The following is an 8,540-nucleotide window of genomic DNA, read 5'->3' as shown; positions in this document are numbered from 1 at the left end:
AAGAAAAAGAAATTGGAAATTCATAAAAACATGTGATTATGTCCCCATTTTCCAAGACCTGTTACAGTTTCATTTTTCCGTCAATATTGCTGTGTGAGAGCTTGATTTTTGCATGGCGAGCTGACGTGTTTATTGATGCCATTTGGGGTAGATATCACGTTTTGATCGCTTATTGCATTTTTTTACAGAGTTGCTGTAGCCGAAAAATTACAATTCTGGCTTTTGGATTTTTTTCTCTTTACAGCAGGTGTCCCAACCTGTGGCTCGAGGGCACACATGTGGCTTGCGGACTCATGAAATGTGTCTCACGACCGTCTGCCAGCCCAGTGCATTAGCACCAAGCCTAGCAAACAGCTATGAGGAGCAGATCTCCAGATGGTGACTTCTATGATTAGCCCAGTACAAAAGAGCAGATCTGGATGCTCATATACTGGCCTTGGGGGTTTAGAGATAATTTAAGTATTGTAAGCTGGAGATAGGATACTTATAGTCATAGGGGATGCTTGAAGCTGGATGTAACAGTGTTGTGGGGGTGGTTGAGGAGACAATACTGAATGAGGGTAAGGTGGAAACCCCTGGATCTAGGTATACTGCTTCAGGCCCCCTTCTCACATCCATTTTCTATGTCCATATGAGGCCCGTTTTTAAAGGACCGCAAATACGTATGACATACACACACCCATTGTATTCAATGGGTGTACACACATGTCAGGTTGCTCACACGGACCTTGAGTCCGTGTCACGCTGTCTCTGTATACTGGAGGTAGGGGGCCTAAGCTGACCCTAAGCTGGGGCCCTGACTAATCCCTCAACCTGGAGGTACTGTTAAAGGTACAGAGGTCCAGGCCGCCAGCGTAACCCCTACCTCCTGAGGATCCCTGCACCTAAGTAATCTAGTCCTGAGAAGGACCCCGATCACAACAAAAGGGGACAAGTAATAATATGCCCACACACAGTACTTAGACGAACGAGACAGTACAAGGGAAAAACCAAAACCACCTTGCATACAAAAACTACACAACTACAACAGAGGGAACACCAACGGGAAAGGAGAAAAATGATAAAGCGAGGAAGGGAAAATACACTCCAAATACACTTATCTCAGAAACTCCAAATACCACGATCCGCTCTGTAAGTCTGTATGAAATGCTTTCACCGACACTTCCCTAACAGACCAGCAGGCATTTGAAGGAGTCTCACTACAGCAGCATTGATTGCAGCTGGGCGAGGCTGACCTCGTCTAGCACAGAGAGAGAGAGAATTAACTCCCTCACTGCCGAAAAACACAAAGCACCAAAAAGTCAGCTGCGAGAAGTCAGGCTGTGTAATCGTGACGATCTTCGTGGCAACACACCCGTGACAGTACCCCCCCTTCTACGAGGGGCCTCCGGACCCTCAGGGCCAGGTTTATCCGGGTGAGTCGTGTGGAAGGCCCGAACTAATCGGTCTGCGTTAATATCCGACGCAGGAACTCACATCCTCTCCTCAGGACCATACCCTTTCCAATGAACCAGGTACTGAAGGGACCGGCGATTAAAGCGTGAATCGATGACCCTCGATACCTGGAACTCCAAGTTACCATTGACCACCACTGGAGGGGGAGGTAAAGGTGACGGTACCACCGGCGCCACATACCTCTTAAGCAACGATCTGTGGAACACGTTGTGAATTTTAAACGTAGGGGGGAGGTCAAGACGGAATGCCACCGGATTAATAATAGAACTGATTCTGTACGGCCTGATGAACCTGAGACCCAGTTTCCAGGAGGGAACCTTAAGTTTTATATTCCTGGTAGACAACCATACCCGATCCTTCACACTTAGGTCCGGACCAGACACTCTCCTCCTATCAGCCATACGTTTGTATCGGTTCCCCATAGTATTCAGATTCTTCAGCACCCCTCTCCATACTGAAGCGAGTGATGAGGAAAAACGTTCCTCCTCAGGAACCCCCGAAGAGCCCCCCCTACTGAAAGTACAAAACTGGGGGTGAAAACCATATGCCCCAAAAAACGGGGACTTACCAGTGGACTCGCTCCGCCTATTATTAAGAGCAAACTCTGCCAGAGGTAAGAAAGAAGCCCAGTCCTCCTGGTTCTTTGACACAAAACACCGGAGATATGTCTCCAAGCTCTGGTTCATACGTTCCGTCTGACCATTGGTCTGAGGATGAAAAGCCGATGAGAACGACAAATGCATCCCCCGCCGTGCACAAAACGCCTTCCAGAACTTGGACACAAACTGAGACCCCCGATCAGACACCACCTCGGAGAGTACCCCGTGAAGCCTCACAATCTCCCCAATGAACACCTGCGCAAGAGTTTTAGCATTAGGGAGAGCCGGAAGAGCGATAAAATGTGCCATCTTGCTGAACCTGTCCACTACAACGAGTATGACCGTTTTACCCAAAGACGGAGGGAGGTCCGTAATAAAGTCCATAGACAGATGAGTCCAAGGACGCTCCGGGATTTTCAAAGGTAAGAGGGCCCCAGACGGACGGGTATGTGAGGTCTTAGAGCGCGCACAAACCCCACAGGACGCGACAAAAGTTACCACCTCCTTATGTAAGTTAGGCCACCAAAACCGACGCGAGAGGAGATCCACAGTTGCTCTACTCCCCGGGTGTCCTGCAAAAACTGAGTTATGGTGTGCCTCGATCACCTTTTGTCGCAACTGATCTGGAACAAACAGTCTCCCCGGAGGTCCAACAGGGGCGTCCCCCTGAGCCTCCAATACCTCCTCCTCAAGCTCAGAGCATACTGCCGAAACCACCACCCCCTCCTGAAGGATAGGAATCGGGTCGTCCGTATTCCTGGCCCCAGGGAAACTACGAGATAAGGCATCCGCCCTTACATTTTTTGACCCAGGACGATATGTAACGACAAAATTAAACCTGGTAAAAAACAATGACCACCTAGCTTGTCTGGGATTCAGACGTTTCGCGGACTCCAGATATAGCAGGTTCTTGTGATCGGTGATGACGGTGACCGGATGGACTGCCCCCTCCAAAAAATGGCGCCACTCCTCAAAAGCTAACTTAATGGCCAAGAGTTCCCTATTGCCGACATCGTAATTCCTCTCAGCGGATGACAATTTTTTAGAGAAAAAGGCGCACGGATGCCACTTACCAGGGGACGAACCTTGTGACAATACTGCTCCCACCCCTACCTCGGAAGCGTCTACCTCTACAATGAATGGCTGTGACGCATCAGGTTGAATGAGTATGGGTGCCGAGGCAAAACATTTTTTCAAGGAGGAGAATGCTTGACAAGCCTTGTCAGACCACCTAGAAAAATCCGTCCCCTTTTTAGTCATGTCTGTGAGAGGCTTAACCATGGACGAGAAATTACGAATAAACTTCCGGTAATAATTAGCAAACCCCAGGAAACGTTGTAGTGCCTTAAGATTCTCTGGCCGATCCCACTCAAGAACTGCCCGCACTTTCCCAGGGTCCATACGAAAACCGGACGCTGAAACCAGGAAGCCTAAAAACTGGAGTTCCTGTACGGCGAACACACACTTTTCCCATTTGGCATACAGTTTATTATCCCGCAAGATCTGTAACACCTGCCTAACGTGCTCCTGATGAGACACCAGATCCGGCGAGTAAATTAAGATATCATCCAGATATATGACAACAAACTGTCCCACCAGGCGGCGAAAAATGTCATTAACAAAGTGTTGGAACACCGCCGGGGCATTAGTCAGACCGAATGGCATGACAAGGTTCTCATAATGCCCCTCCGGAGTGTTAAACGCCGTCTTCCACTCATCCCCCTCCTTCATCCTAATCAGATTGTACGCCCCCCTGAGATCCAACTTAGAGAACCATTTGGCGCCCACGATCTGATTAAAGAGATCGGGAATAAGTGGGAGCGGATACGGATCTCGGACCGTAATCCGATTAAGTTCACGGAAATCCAGGCAAGGGCGTAGGCCTCCATCTTTCTTCTTAACAAAGAAGAACCCCGCAGCCACCGGTGAAGATGAAGGTCTAATATGCCCCTTAAGACTTTCTGAAATATAATCCTTCATGGCCTGCCTCTCAGGACCAGAAAGGTTATACAACCTAGCTTTAGGTAACTTGGCCTCAGGGAGCAGTTTTACAGAACAGTCATACTCGCGATGAGGAGGTAGTTCCTGACACCCTTTCTCCGAGAATACATCCTCAAAGTCCGCCAGAAATGGAGGTAAGACCCAAGGAGTAACCGCACCGATGACCGTGTTCATGCAGTTTTTATTACAGAATTTACTCCATTGGCTTATCTCTCTGGTTTGCCAATTAATAACCGGGTTATGCTTAGTTAACCAAGGAAGGCCCAACACTATAGGAGTGGGAAGACCCTCCAACACGTAGCAAGACAACAGTTCTTTATGTATCGCCCCCACTTGAAGTTTTACGTCATGCACAGCTTGCAAAAAACTTCCCTGACCGAGAGGCCTGGCATCGATCGAGAATATGGGGATGGGTTTAGCCAACTCACTCAATCGCATACCTTGAACCCGGGCAAACCGAGCATCAACCAGATTAGCCCCGGCCCCACTATCCAGAAGAACAGATATCCTCTCAGTTCTCGTACCCACCACCACCTCCGCCGGTACGAGAAACTGAGACGAACCTAGGGACGAAATACCTACTCCCAGATTGCCGTCCACCACACAACCTGGGATCAACAGTTTTCCGACGACTCTTCACTCTGCAAGGGACGGGATGGACACCCCCCAATAAAATGTCCCTTTCTCCCGCAGAAGAAACACGTTCCTGTCTTATGGCGCACCACCGGTCCCCTCCCCCGAAATGATGTCCCTCCTGATTGCATAGGCTCCTCTGGACTGACCAGGGGAACCACCATATGAGGGGACCTTGTAGAAGGTGGAGTCATCACAGGGGGCGGAGTTGCCCCGCACCTCTCCCGAAGCCGTCTGTCAACGCGAATAGCAAGGGCCATAGCGGCTTCCAGTGACACGGGAGAGTCATACTGTGCCAACACATCCTGTAATTTGTCGGATAAACCTTGACAAAACTGGCTCCTAAGAGCCGGGTCATTCCACTGGGTGTCCGTGGCCCACCTACGGAACTCTGAACAGAATTCCTCCGCCGGACGATCTCCCTGCTGGATCCTACGTAACTTAGACTCAGCAAGGGAGATCCGATCTGGGTCATCATACACGAGTCCCAGAGCAGCGAAAAACCTATCCACTGACTGAAGAGCCGGGGAGCCCGGGGGAAGAGAGAACGCCCAAGATTGAGGGTCCCCTTGTAGGAGCGAGATGACAATTCCCACCCTTTGATCTTCACTCCCCGATGACCGAGGCCGCAGCCGAAAGTACAACTTGCATGCCTCCCGGAAAACAAAAAACTTGTCCCGCCCCCCAGTGAACCTGTCAGGGAGAGCTACTTTAGGTTCTGGTCCGGCTTGCTCCTGAGGACACAAAACCTTGGACCTAACGTCCGCCAGCTCCATGGACAAACTCTGCAACTGCCGAGCTAGACCGGCTACTGGATCCATGGTAGCTGGAGAAAAACTAAGTGGGTCGGTGAAAATGTCACGCTGTCTCTGTATACTGGAGGTAGGGGGCCTAAGCTGACCCTAAGCTGGGGCCCTGAGTAATCCCTCAACCTGGAGGTACTGTTAAAGGTACAGAGGTCCAGGCCGCCAGCGTAACCCCTACCTCCTGAGGATCCCTGCACCTAAGTAATCTAGTCCTGAGAAGGACCCCGATCACAACAAAAGGGGACAAGTAATAATATGCCCACACACAGTACTTAGACGAACGAGACAGTACAAGGGAAAAACCAAAACCACCTTGCATACAAAAACTACACAACTACAACAGAGGGAACACCAACGGGAAAGGAGAAAAATGATAAAGCGAGGAAGGGAAAATACACTCCAAATACACTTATCTCAGAAACTCCAAATACCACGATCCTCTCTGTAAGTCTGTATGAAATGCTTTCACCGACACTTCCCTAACAGACCAGCAGGCATTTGAAGGAGTCTCACTACAGCAGCATTGATTGCAGCTGGGCGAGGCTGACCTCGTCTAGCACAGAGAGAGAGAGAATTAACTCCCTCACTGCCGAAAAACACAAAGCACCAAAAAGTCAGCTGCGAGAAGTCAGGCTGTGTAATCGTGACGATCTTCGTGGCAACACACCCGTGACAGTCCGTATAAAAAAAGCCGCAGACTTGTCAGGTATTTTTGCGCAGCACTCACAAAATGCGTTCTGCAAACTGATGACACACGGATGACAACTGTGCATCATCTGCGTGACATGTACCGGCGCCTGGGAATCAGCGGTACAGTTCGCGCTGATCCCCAGCAGCGGCCGCTGCTGGAAGGGGCTCTCATCATTGTCCCCTGCTTGCGCTGAGATCAGCGCGAGCAAGAGACAATGTTAAGAGTTGTAGGCAGCCCCGTCAACAACGAGTGTAAAATTAAGAATAAAATAAAAAAAAACACTTATACTCACCTTACACATTATGCCCTGAAGCCCAAGTCACCTGTAAAATAAAAAACAACCATAATACTCACTTGTCCGACAAACTGCCCCACACCGTAATCAACATCTACGATCACTGATTTACAACCTGAATGGTGCCAAGATGCGACCGTACAGGCTGTAAGTCAGGTCACAATGACCTGCTGAGAGCGCATCTTCAGTGACAAGCGATGAAATCATAGAGGTTTTAAACATTTTAGAGTTTTACGTTTCCAAACTCTCGCATCCGAGCTTGCCTGGAACAACGAGGCCCTGGTGTCCACCTTCTGGGGAGGTCTTTCCGGTCGGATCAAGGATGAGCTAGCCGGTCGTGACATCCCTTCCACCCTGGACGACCTGGTATCATTAACTACACGGATTGACATCCGCTTTCAGGAACGTGCAAAGGAGACTACCTGGAAGAGAAGATTTCCGCCTCTCACTCATGTATTCCAAAAGCCTGCCTCTCAACCAGCATTTCCCCGGGCATGTTCGCCTGAGCCCATGCAAATTGACCAAACCAAGATGGTCAAGTCTCGCCAGGAGATGCGCCGTGCCGAGGTGAGTTGCTTCTACTGTGGCAGTAAAGAGCATCTGACCAATCCTGCCCGGTGAGGCCGGGAAACTCCAGTGTCTAGGACCGCTTGGAGAGGTCATCCTAGGCAAGAGTAAATCCTCTCTGTCCTTGACTCTGTCCTTTTCTGTTTCCAGTGGTGAGACCCGCTTCTTCGAGATTGCCCATCTGGATTCCGGAGCCGCTGGGAATTTCATTCAACAGGCTGTTGTGGAGCGGTATCAGATTCCTACTGTACGTCTGGCTGAACCGTTGGCGGTTGCCTCCGTGGATGGGAGGCTTCTTCTGGAGACCATATTACTCGTCACAGAGCCTGTAACCCTTCAGGTGGGAATGCTGCACTCGGAGAAGATCTCCTTTCATGTGCTGTCCAGTCTCTCTCACCCCCTCTTGCTTAGTCTTCCCTGGTTACAAAGACATGAGCCCATCCTGAATTGGAGATCTGGTGAAATGCCATGAGTCCTGCTTGGATCCGGTTCGTCCAGCTCGACCCCCGTCTACTCTGGCTAATCTACCTGGTCTGCCGGCACCCTACTGGTCCTATGCTGACGTCTTCGACAAAAAGGAAGCAGAGACTCTACCACCTCATAGGAGGCATGATTGCCCCATCAACCTGGTACCTGGTGCTTCTCCTCCTCGCGGGCGTATCTACCCCTTGTCGCTGGCTGAGACCCGGATTATGTCTGAATACATAGAGGAGAATCTTGCTAGGGGATTTATCCAGAAATCCACCTCTTTGGCTGGAGCAGGATTCTTCTTAGTCAAGAAGAAAGACGGCTCTCTACGTCTCTGTATCGATTACAGGGGTCTTAACCAGATTACCATCAAAAATAAGTACCCCCTGCCTCTCATCTCGGAGCTGTTCAACCGCCTTAAAGGCGTAAAGATCTTCACCAAGCTTGATCATTGTGGGGCATACAATTTAGTCCGGATCCACCAGGGAGACGAGTGGAAGACGATATTCAACATCCGGGATGGTCACTACAAATACCGCGTAATGCCCTTTGGTCTCTGTAATGCTCCAGCCATCATCCAGGAGCTGGTTAACGACATCTTCCGTGATCTCCTGTATTCTTGCATGGTGGTGTACCTGGACGATATCTTGGTCCTCTCTCCGGATCTGCCCTCACACCGGAGGGATGTCCGTCAGGTTCCACTAATGCTCCGGCAGAATCGCCTATACGCTAAATTCGAGAAATGCCTCTTTGAGCAGACCTCTCTACCATTCCTGGGCTATATTATCTCCGAGACTGGTCTGCGGATGGATCCCGAGAAGGTCTCTGCCGTCTTAAAGTGGCCCCGACCGGAGGGGTTGAAAGTGATTCAGCGATTCCTGGGCTTCGCAAATTATTACCGCCTCTTCATTCCTCATTTCTCCTCCCAAACTGCTCCTATCTCCGCGCTCACCCGTAAAGGAGCAAATCCCAGGGAATGGACTTGCGAAGTGGAGGAGGCCTTCGTCTCCCTAAAACAAGCCTTC

This window comes from Phyllobates terribilis, unplaced genomic scaffold (genome assembly GCF_046119375.1).
Source record: "Phyllobates terribilis strain yellow unplaced genomic scaffold, ASM4611937v1 Scaffold_15__1_contigs__length_34870131, whole genome shotgun sequence".
NCBI lineage: Eukaryota > Metazoa > Chordata > Amphibia > Anura > Dendrobatidae > Phyllobates > Phyllobates terribilis.
This window is presented reverse-complemented; position numbering follows the sequence as displayed.